This window comes from Lemur catta, chromosome 3 (assembly GCF_020740605.2).
Source record: "Lemur catta isolate mLemCat1 chromosome 3, mLemCat1.pri, whole genome shotgun sequence".
Taxonomy (NCBI): domain Eukaryota; kingdom Metazoa; phylum Chordata; class Mammalia; order Primates; family Lemuridae; genus Lemur; species Lemur catta.
In genome coordinates this window covers 108,290,729-108,300,297 of record NC_059130.1, presented here as the reverse complement: position 1 = coordinate 108,300,297, position 9,569 = coordinate 108,290,729, and the positions used below count along the sequence as shown (strand labels likewise).

General features: G+C 47.2%; 1 long non-coding RNA gene across 1 annotated transcript in view; it reads right to left on the bottom strand.

The window, feature by feature from the left end:
- Positions 1 to 2,729: 2,729 nt before the first annotated feature.
- LOC123634376 overlaps positions 2,730 to 9,569 on the bottom strand; it is a 21,295-nt gene continuing 14,455 nt past the window's right edge. The window contains exon 8 of the long non-coding RNA XR_006733897.1: positions 2,730 to 3,134. This is a non-coding gene — a long non-coding RNA (uncharacterized LOC123634376). The remainder of the gene's footprint in view (positions 3,135 to 9,569) is intronic.

Sequence of the window (9,569 nt, the reverse complement as noted above, 5' to 3'; positions counted from 1 at the left end):
GTGAGATAGCAAATGTCACCATAGTGTAATTACTCTGTCACTGGCAGCAGAAAGCACCCCGTAAACATTCATGATTCCAACTCCTATATGGGGATGATTCTCAAATCTCTAATTCCAGTTCAGACTTCTCCCTCCCGTAAGCTGAAGATATGTTGGAGATTTCTACTGAGATATTCCAATAGCACCTCAAACTCATTATACCCCAAACAGAACATGCCATCTTCCCCAATACCTAGCTCCTCCTTCCTTTTTTCTTTTCTCCTGTGTCAGTGAACAGCACTACCATCTGCCCATTCGTACCAACCAAACAGCTGAGAGTCATTTCAGGGCTCCCCTCCCACTCACCACACACCCAACCAGTCTCTGCACCAACCATGTCCATCTTTGCATCTCACTTGTCATAATACCATCATCTGTGTGTGGGTCTGATTCTCCTTCGGGACTTTGAGGATTTTGAGGACTTTGAGGGCAAAGACTGAATCTATTCATCTCTGTACTCCCTAGTGCCTGGCACATAGTAGGCACTTAACAAATGTTTCTTGAATGAGTGGACATGTGAATGAGTGAGTTAAATAATAGAGCAGATGTGGCTGTCAGACCTGGGGACGATTAAGGTACTTGAGCAAGTTTTTGTGGCTCAGATGGGGCAGCCATGGAGAGAAAGTACTGGAGATGGGGGGTTGGGGGTAATGGAGTGAATTCTAAAGCCTTGAGAAGGAGAGGGTCGCTCCAACCTTTGAGCTGGGAGGATAGGAAAGAGGAAAGGATGAAGGTGAGGATCAGAGGTTTGGGGAGGTGGAGAGAAAGGTGCTCGTATTTGATGACCTTGGTCAAGAAAGCGTTGAGGTCAACATCTGAGGCCAAGGCAGTGGGGAGGGTAGCACCAGCAAGTGGTGGAAAAGGTCTGAACCAGCCAGTGTGGAACACAAGAGGAAGTGCCAGGAGAGAGGTGAAGGACCATGTGGGAGCAGGAGAGCCTGGCTGATGTTTCCCAACACAGATTTGTCATTTGCAAGGAGCCATTCACATGGTCCTGTTGACTTTCTCCAGCCGTACTTGGCAGTCCAGGTGCCAAAGCCAAGCAAATGGACAGTGGGACCGACTCCAGCCCAGGCGCTGGCACGGCTGGTGCTGCTGAAAGTCAAGGGTGGGGGGTGGAAATTCCCACATGGCCGCGCCGGGCATCAAAACATGTCTTGTCATTTAATCCTCACAACAGTCCTGCAAGGGAGGTATTATGGTCTTTGCTTTTTTCCCAGGAGGAAATGAGATTCAGAGAGTTAATTGGCTTGGACAAAGTCACACAGCCACAAGTGGCAGAGCTGAGCTGGGGTTCGCAACCAAGGTAGCCTGATTCCTAAACCTGTGCTTCTCACTGAAGCATTTGCTGAACGCTTATGATATGCCCGGCATTGTGCTCCCTCCATCCTCTCGTTCAGTCCTGCAGTAACTCAGGGAGGCAGGGGTCATGATTTTCCCTGTTTTGCAGCTGAGCTACAGAGGCTCAGAGAGGGAATGTCACGTGGCCAAGGTCCCCCAGCAGTGAGTGGCAGAGCCAGCATCAGAACCAGAAAGTTATAAACCAGTGTCATTACTGGTCATTATTAGAACGTACCATACAGCTACAGTACTGGCAGATGAAAATATAAATATGGAAAATCAGTGGTGTCTGGGCCCGGAGCCCTTAACCACTACGTTTCACTGCCTCCCTATCCCTTGAAGTGCAAGTCACTTCATTTGTTTATTTTTACTGTTTATCAATGAAAATTTCAAACACACAAAGTACATAAAATAGTATCATGAACTCATGTGACCCAACCCACCTCTAACTTTCAACATTTCCCCAATCTTATTGCATCTTTACTCCCGTACACTTTTTTTTCTGGACTATTTTAAAGCAAATCTTAGGCACCAAGGGATTTCACCCATAAATATTTCAGTACGCATTTCTAACTGATACGGATATTTTTACAGAATAATTGTGCCATTATCTTAACAAAAATTATAATAATTTCTTACTATTCTCTAATTTCCAGACTATTTTCAGAGGTCCCTGACTGTCTCAAATTTTTTTTTACAGTTTGTCCAAATCACATCCTAGTAAGGTCTTACATGTGGCATTTTGTTGTTTTTGTCTTGTGAAATCTTTTTTAATCTATAACAATTGCCTTCCCTTCCATTCTTCTGTGCCATTGGTTTGTCAGAGAATGACTCTGGGTATTAGGATTCTCACTTTTACATGTCAGGAACTGAAGCTCAGAGAGGTTAAGTGACTTGTAGAAAGTCACCCAGCTAAGAGACAGACTTCTCAATTGAAATTGCCCCCAAAGTCTGTGTCACTAGTGAGGGAAGATGTAGTGCCCGAGGGGGTCCCTGTTGGGTAGGAGACAGACATGGCAGCAGGGAGAATGGTCTGGGCCTACTAAGGAAAAGGGAGAGGTAGAAGGGAATTGTAATTATAATTCTATTTTTGATTGATTCAATACTTGCAAGTGGCTGGGCATCTGTAAAGAGTTTTGTGGCACTATTTCATTCAGTCTTCACAACAACCCTAAATAGGTCATGTTTCATTTATTTTTTTAATTGGCAAGCAAAAATTGTATATATTTATGGTGTACAACATATTTTGATATATGCATACATTGTGGAATGGCTAAATCAAGCTGTTTAACGTGTATTACCTCACATACTTAATCATTTTTTTTTTGTTGTGAGAATGCTTAAAATTTACTCTCTTAGCAATTTTCAAGTATATGGGTCATGCTTATTATCCCCATTTCACAGATGAGGAAACTGAGGCACAGATCAGTATATAGAGTTGCCCCAAGTCCCACAGCTAGTTTAGGCAAAGCTGAAACAGGCCTGTTTAACCTCAGAGTCTATGCTTTTTTTGATCATCACTAGAAGGGGATTTTTCAGAAACCTGAGATTTTAAGACCTCTTGGTTCAGGGCAGAGAACCCTGGCCTGCGCTGGACACCTAGGCTCCACCTCCGTCTCACAGGAGACTCCCAGCATGATGCCAGCAAGCCACTCCCACCCTGGGTTTCTTCATCTGCCAAGTGGAGCAGCTGTAGGAGATGATCCCGAGGGTCCTTCCATGTCCCCGGTGGCCGGGTTCTCGGAGGAGTGCTCCTGCAATGACACAGGCCCAAGGGTGGTGATACCAGAGAGGAAACCACCCTCCGTCTCCTCTTTCACACCCACATGGCTCAGGCTTGCTGAAATGCTTCCTTCGTGCATCACGGAGCAGATCTTTTTCACATGCGCGTGCCTGTTCTGTCCCGTTACCTCCCGTGGAGGGTGGGGTCTGCCCTGCCTTTCTCTGGACTTCCCCTCAAGCCTCTGCGGTGCCTAGAACACCCTCAGAAAGTGGGCGAGGAGGTACAAGGATATTTTTTTTTTATGATATAAGATACCTGTCACACGCTTTGATGTCATCCTCATCGAAGAATGATCCCAAATCACAGGATCAAACCGATGGGTCATTTGATCCAGCGGCTAAAGCCAGAGCACTTGGCAGAGGTAGGTCTATGGGGTCTGGGACACAAAGCAGTGCTCCAGGTGCCAAGGCAATGTCCACCGGGCCTGGCCTACATGCCACAGGAAGGGAGCAGAGTGTCCCAGGACCTCACCACTCATGGCCTGGGCTGGGAGCCCCACAGGCCTCCTCCCACTGTCCCCAGGTCCAGACAACACTTGTGAACAGCTTCAAGGGCTATGGAGAGTGGGTAGTCTTTAGAGAAAGAGAGTGCCCCAGGGGACATGGGGGCCAATAGGGTCTGGGGGGGACTCTGCATCAGTGATCCTGAATAAAGTATCGAGAGTACTTTACAAGCTGTGAGTGGCAATAAACCTCGACTGTAGGCCAGGCGCGGTGGCTCACGCCTGTAATCCTAGCCCTCTGGGAGGCCGAGGCGGGTGGATCGCTTGAGGTCAGGAGTTCGAGACCAGCCTGAGCGAGACCCCGCCTCTACTAAAAATAGAAAGAAATTATCTGGCCAACTAAAAAAATATATATAGAAAAAAATTAGCTGGGCATGGTGGCGCATGCCTGTAGTCCCAGCTACTGGGGAGGCTGAGGCAGTAGGATCGCTTAAGCCCAGGGGTTTGAGGTTGCTGTGAGCTAGGCTGACGCCACGGCACTCACTCTAGCCCGGGCAACAAAGTGAGACTCTGTCTCAAAAAAATAAATAAATAAATAAACCTTGACTGTAAGACCCCAAGAGCACAGAGCAGCAAAGAGGCTGCCCCAGGACCAAGGAATCTGAGTTCAAGTTTAGACTCCTCCATGTATCAGCTCTGTTGCCGTGGGCAGGTTACTTAACCTGCGTGTGTCAAGTTCCTCATCTGTAAAATGAGAGTTGGGTACAGTAATGATCTCTCTGGGCCTTTCTGGTCCTGAGAGTCCAGGATTCTGGGTGACTGTCCTCCTTGGCATTGTACCCCTTGCTGAAGGCTGGTGGCACAGAGGTGGGGGTTCATCTGGGCAGGCACATGGCACATGTCTGACACATGGCAGACACTCAACAAATGTTGTTAATGTTATCACAGTCAGGAGAATAATTACTAGCTAGCATTTACTGAACAGTTACTATGGATGAATCCATGGCTTGTGTATTACCTATTGTTATATAATGAATTCTTCCCAGACTTAGCAACTTAAAACAATCGTAAACATTTATTATCTCACACAGTTTCTGTGGGTCAGAAATTCAGGAGCAGCTAAGCTGGATGGTTCTGGCTCAGAGTATCTAAGGAGGTTATTGTCAAGATGTTGGCTAGGGCTGGAGTTCAGTTTATCTGAAGGCTTGACTGGGGCTGGAGAATCCATTAGCAAGATGGTACACTCACGAGGTTGGCAAGGTGGTAGGAGGCCTCAGTTCCCCGGCACACATACCTCTGCACAGTGCTGCTTGAGCATCCTCATATCCTAGCACCTGTCTTCCTCCAGAGCAAGTGATCCAAGTGAGCAAGACAGAAGTGCTAATGTCATTTATGATCTGGCCTCAGAAGTCACACACTGTCATTCCCATTGTATTATATCGGGCACACAGACTATCCCTGATACAATGAGGAGACACCAACACAAAGGCATGGACACCAGGAGGCAAGAATCACTGAGGACTATCTTGGAGGCTGGCTATCTCAGTCTGTTGTAAATACTTTATAGGCATTAATTCATTCATCATTTCATGAGGTTGGTACTATTATCATCCCCATTTTACAGATGAGGAAACTAAGTCACAGATTAGGTAACTTGCCTAAGGTTACACTACTAGGAAATGGTCTGGGGCATTTATGGACTAAATGCTTGTGTTCCCCCAAAATTCATATATGGAAGCCCTAAGCCCAAATGTGGTGATATTTGGAGATGGAGCCCTGGGGAGGTAATTAGAGTTAGATGAGGTCATGAAGGCGGGACTCTGGTCCAATGGCATTAGCGTCCTTATAAGAAGAGACACAAGAGAGTGTGCTGTGGGCTCTTGTTCTCTCTCGCTCTCTCCCCGCACACACACCTAGGAAAGGCCCTGGGAGCACACGGCGAGGTGGCAGCCACCTACAAGCCAAGAGAAGAGGGCTCAGAAGGAAACCTAGCTTGATCTTAGACTTTCCAGCCTCCAGAACTGTGAGAAATAAATTTCTGTCATTTAAGCCACCCAACCTGTGGTATTTTGTTATAGCGACCCAAGCAGACCAACACAGGTGTGGAACCCAGAGGGTTCAGGATTTGAACACAGAGTGTGGGGCTGTTTAGCTCTTGCTCCTGAGTGGTCCCTCTCTCTCCTACCCTGGCTGTCCCGACTCCTCCCTGGGCTGGGTGAGAGACTCTCTTCACTGAGAGTGGGGCCTGGGTGGCACTGGGAAGACTCAGAAACAGGATTGGAGGAAGCTTCTGTGGTAAACTCCAAGTCCAGGGGCGCTTGCTGACCCAGATGTTCCTGTGCTTGCACCCCAGGGAGGCAGGCCTGGGGGCCCAGCTGACCACTCCACCTGGCCTGCTGCCTCCCTCCTCCACAGCTTGAACCTGCGGTTTGCCACACACACCCTCGGGGACTATCCAAATCATAAACAGCAAGCAGGAAGTAAACAAACTATATTTAAACCAGCAGTTGCTTCATAACCAAAGCTAAAAGACAAGTAACCAGTGGGGAGAAAACATTAGAAACACGTGGAAAGACCAAGTGTCAATATCCATAATATGTTAAACGTTTAGGAATAAGCAAGGGATACAAAAAGCCAACTCACAAAAGAATAAATGCCAATGCCCTCTGAAAACAAAAGCAAAAAAAGGTGCTAATCCCCACTAATTAAAAAATATCACATTAAGACCACAAAAATCTGATTTTTCTTCTACCAACAAAATTATTAAATATTAAAGATTTTATCTGTCAATAAAAATACTGAAGATCGAGGCTGGGCATGGTGGCTCACGCCTGTAATCCTAGCACTCTGGGAGGCCGAGGCGGGAGGATTGTTTGAGCTCAGGAGTTCGAGACCAGCCTAAGCAAGAGCGAGACCTTGTCTCTACTAAAAAAATAGAAAGAAATTATATGGACAACTAAAAATATATAGAAAAAATTAGCTGGGCATGGTGGCACATGTCTGTAGTCCCAGCTACTCGGGAGGCTGAGGCAGGATCACTTGAGCCCAGGAGTTTGAGGTTGCTGTGAACTAGGCTGATGCCACAGCACTGTGGCCCGGGCAACAGAGTAAGACTCTGTCTCAAAAATAAAAAAAGAAAAAAAGAAAAAAAAGATATAATTAGATAGATAGATAGATAGATAGATAGAGATAGTCAGATATATAGATCTATTTACACACCGAGATTTTTTTTGCAATAATGTTTGTCATAGAAAAACCTTGGAAACAACCCAAACGTCCATCAATGGGACAAATAAACAATTTGTTGTGTGGTTACATAGTGGACTATTACACAGAATTAGAATAAACAAATATTGCCACATGTGACAACATGGATGACTGTCATGAACAGAATGTTGAGCAAAAGAATACACCCTGTAGATTCCATTTATATAAAGTTCAAAAAACACAAAACTAAGCTGCTGGAATTCAGGACAGCGTTACCCTGGGGGTGCAGGTGGCTAGAAGGAAGCATGACGGTGCCAGGAGTGCTGGTGGCGGTCTGCTTCTGGACCTGGGGGTGGGTCACACAGCTGTGCTCACTTTGTGAAAATGCCCTGAACTGTACACTTATGAATTGTGTACTTTTCTGAATGTATATTGTACTTGAAGAAAAAGTTTACTAAAAAATAAAAACAAAAGCATAGCCCAATAAGCATCCCAGATGTCCATGGAGAAAAATAAATAAAAATACATATATACATAAATATTCCCCAATTTTAAAACATGATGTTGAGCTTTCTTTATTGAATACCAATATGGAAAGATGTCAGTAATGCATTGTTAGGCAAAAACAAAAACACACCTCGATTACATGGAATCTGATCCTATCCTATTAAAAACATAATATAGGTTGGTATGTAAATCAATGTACACATCAAAAATGTGGTAGGGGCATAGAAAATGGCTAGAAAGAAACGCCCAGATTGTTAAAAATTATGAGCCTTGCTCCTTAATGAGGCCCTTTAACGAGGCCCAGCAGGAAACTTGAGCTGCAGCTGAGCAGAGCTGAGCCCTCACCTTTGTCAGAGCTGGGCCCTGGCCAGTAGGCTGGGGGCATTTAGGATCAGAGTTTCTGGAAGCACTGCAAGGTGAGCCCTGGAGCCCCCGGAGCAGCCAGGTCAAGGCTGTGTGTGGCTGTGTGTGTGTGTGTGTGTATGTGTGTGTAAAGGCTCCTGCAAGGTAGAGTGAGGACCTGAGAACTAGCCCCGGCGTCATGGGCCCTAGTCGTGGGTTGGGAGGGAGAAAGGAGCAGGGGATCAGCCTTACCCAGGGACCCCAATTAATGTTCACAACCCTCAGCACCCCAAGGTTAAGTACCTTGCCCAGGGTCACACAGGTAGCAAGCCAGGCCTTGAACACAAATCCACCGGAACCTCAAGTTAGGAGCTCTGCACGGGACTGGGGAGGACGCGGGGAAGACAGCAGAGAGGAGTGGGCTGCCCTGTGCAAACACCCAGAGCCCTACAGCAAGAACCACAAAAGCAGCCTTGGCCCAGCGCCTGCAGCCCAGCCACCATCTGGGGTCAGAGCTCAACCACTAAATCTGGGGCTCTGAGTGCTCTGTTAGCTCAGCACCCACACCTCGGGCTCCAGCTTGCAGCAGCCTGGAGGCTGGCACCATCCGAAACAGATCCCAGGAGCAAGAGCCAGGCCAGTCTACTGTGCCTCTACTCACAGCTACCCCTAACCCAACTCACTCTCCACCCCTCACCCCCCACTTCACCTACCCTGGCCCTGCCCCTGGGTTCTGAGTCACTCAGGACTGGAAGACCATTGAGGAGAAACAAAAGGAGGTGGGGCCAGTGGGGCAGGAATGGCTGGAACAGCCCGGTCCTGGGTAAGTCCCTGGAGTTGGAGCCAGATGTGGCCTGGCTGATTGTCCTAAGCAGCTTAGAGCAAGCTAATTTCCTGATGGTTGAGGGGGTGGGGGACAGCAGTCAGTAGTCAAGAGTCTACTGTGTACCAAGTTTATTCAGTCCTTACAACTGTAGGTATTCATGTCCCCATTTTACAGATAAAGAAACTGAGGCTCAGGTAGGAAGTAACTTGCCCAAGGTCACCTGCAGCTTGGACTCTGGAACCAAGGAAAAACTAGATTTTGAGTATGGTCCTGCTATTTTGTAGCTGTGTGGCCTTAGGCAAGTTACTTTACCTCTCTGGGCCTCAGTTTTCTCATCTATAAAGATGATATTAAATTAAAATCCAACTTATGAAATTATCATGAGGATTAAAAAAGGTAATGCTAAAACTCTTAGCATGGTGTTTGGTGTATAGAAGGTCCTTAGCAAATGTTGTTATGATTAATTTAATTATCTGACCAATAAGAGGGTTCACTCCCTAAAAGCAGTAGGGCCAGGGACAGTGTGTCACCCTGTCTGATCAATCCAGGACAGCCTTCCTGAAAAAAGCAGTGTTTCCATCCCAGTTTACCCAAAGACCCCGAGTTCCCTGCGTATGCGTGTAGTTGTGGTGGGGCGGGCGGGGGCATCTGGGAGAAGGTGGAACAACCTGGGCAAGCAGAGCTGCCTCGGTCTGGGTGTGGGGAGGTCAGGTCAGGTCTACACCCAGGCAGGCCTCCAGACTTCGTTCTCAGAGGATGTCACAACAGCGCGCTTAGGCACCTTGGATGATAAACAAGTTGTCACCTTCCAAGCCCCAAGTGAAGCTGATAGACCCTGGCAAGGCCAAGGAGAGGAGAGGAGGCCCATCTATAAATACCCTGTGACTCAGGCACAGTGTCCTGTTGAAAGGGCCACTGTGTTTGTGTTTCTGTTGCTCTGGAGAGAAGTCTCAGACCTCCCAGTGTTCTCTGCTGGGGCAGGTTTGGGGTCTGGGGCCAGACCCAGCACGGTCCGGCTTAGTGTCCAGTCCCTTATGGGACTGTGAGAGAACCCCTCACCTCTCTGGCCTTCCAGTCATGCG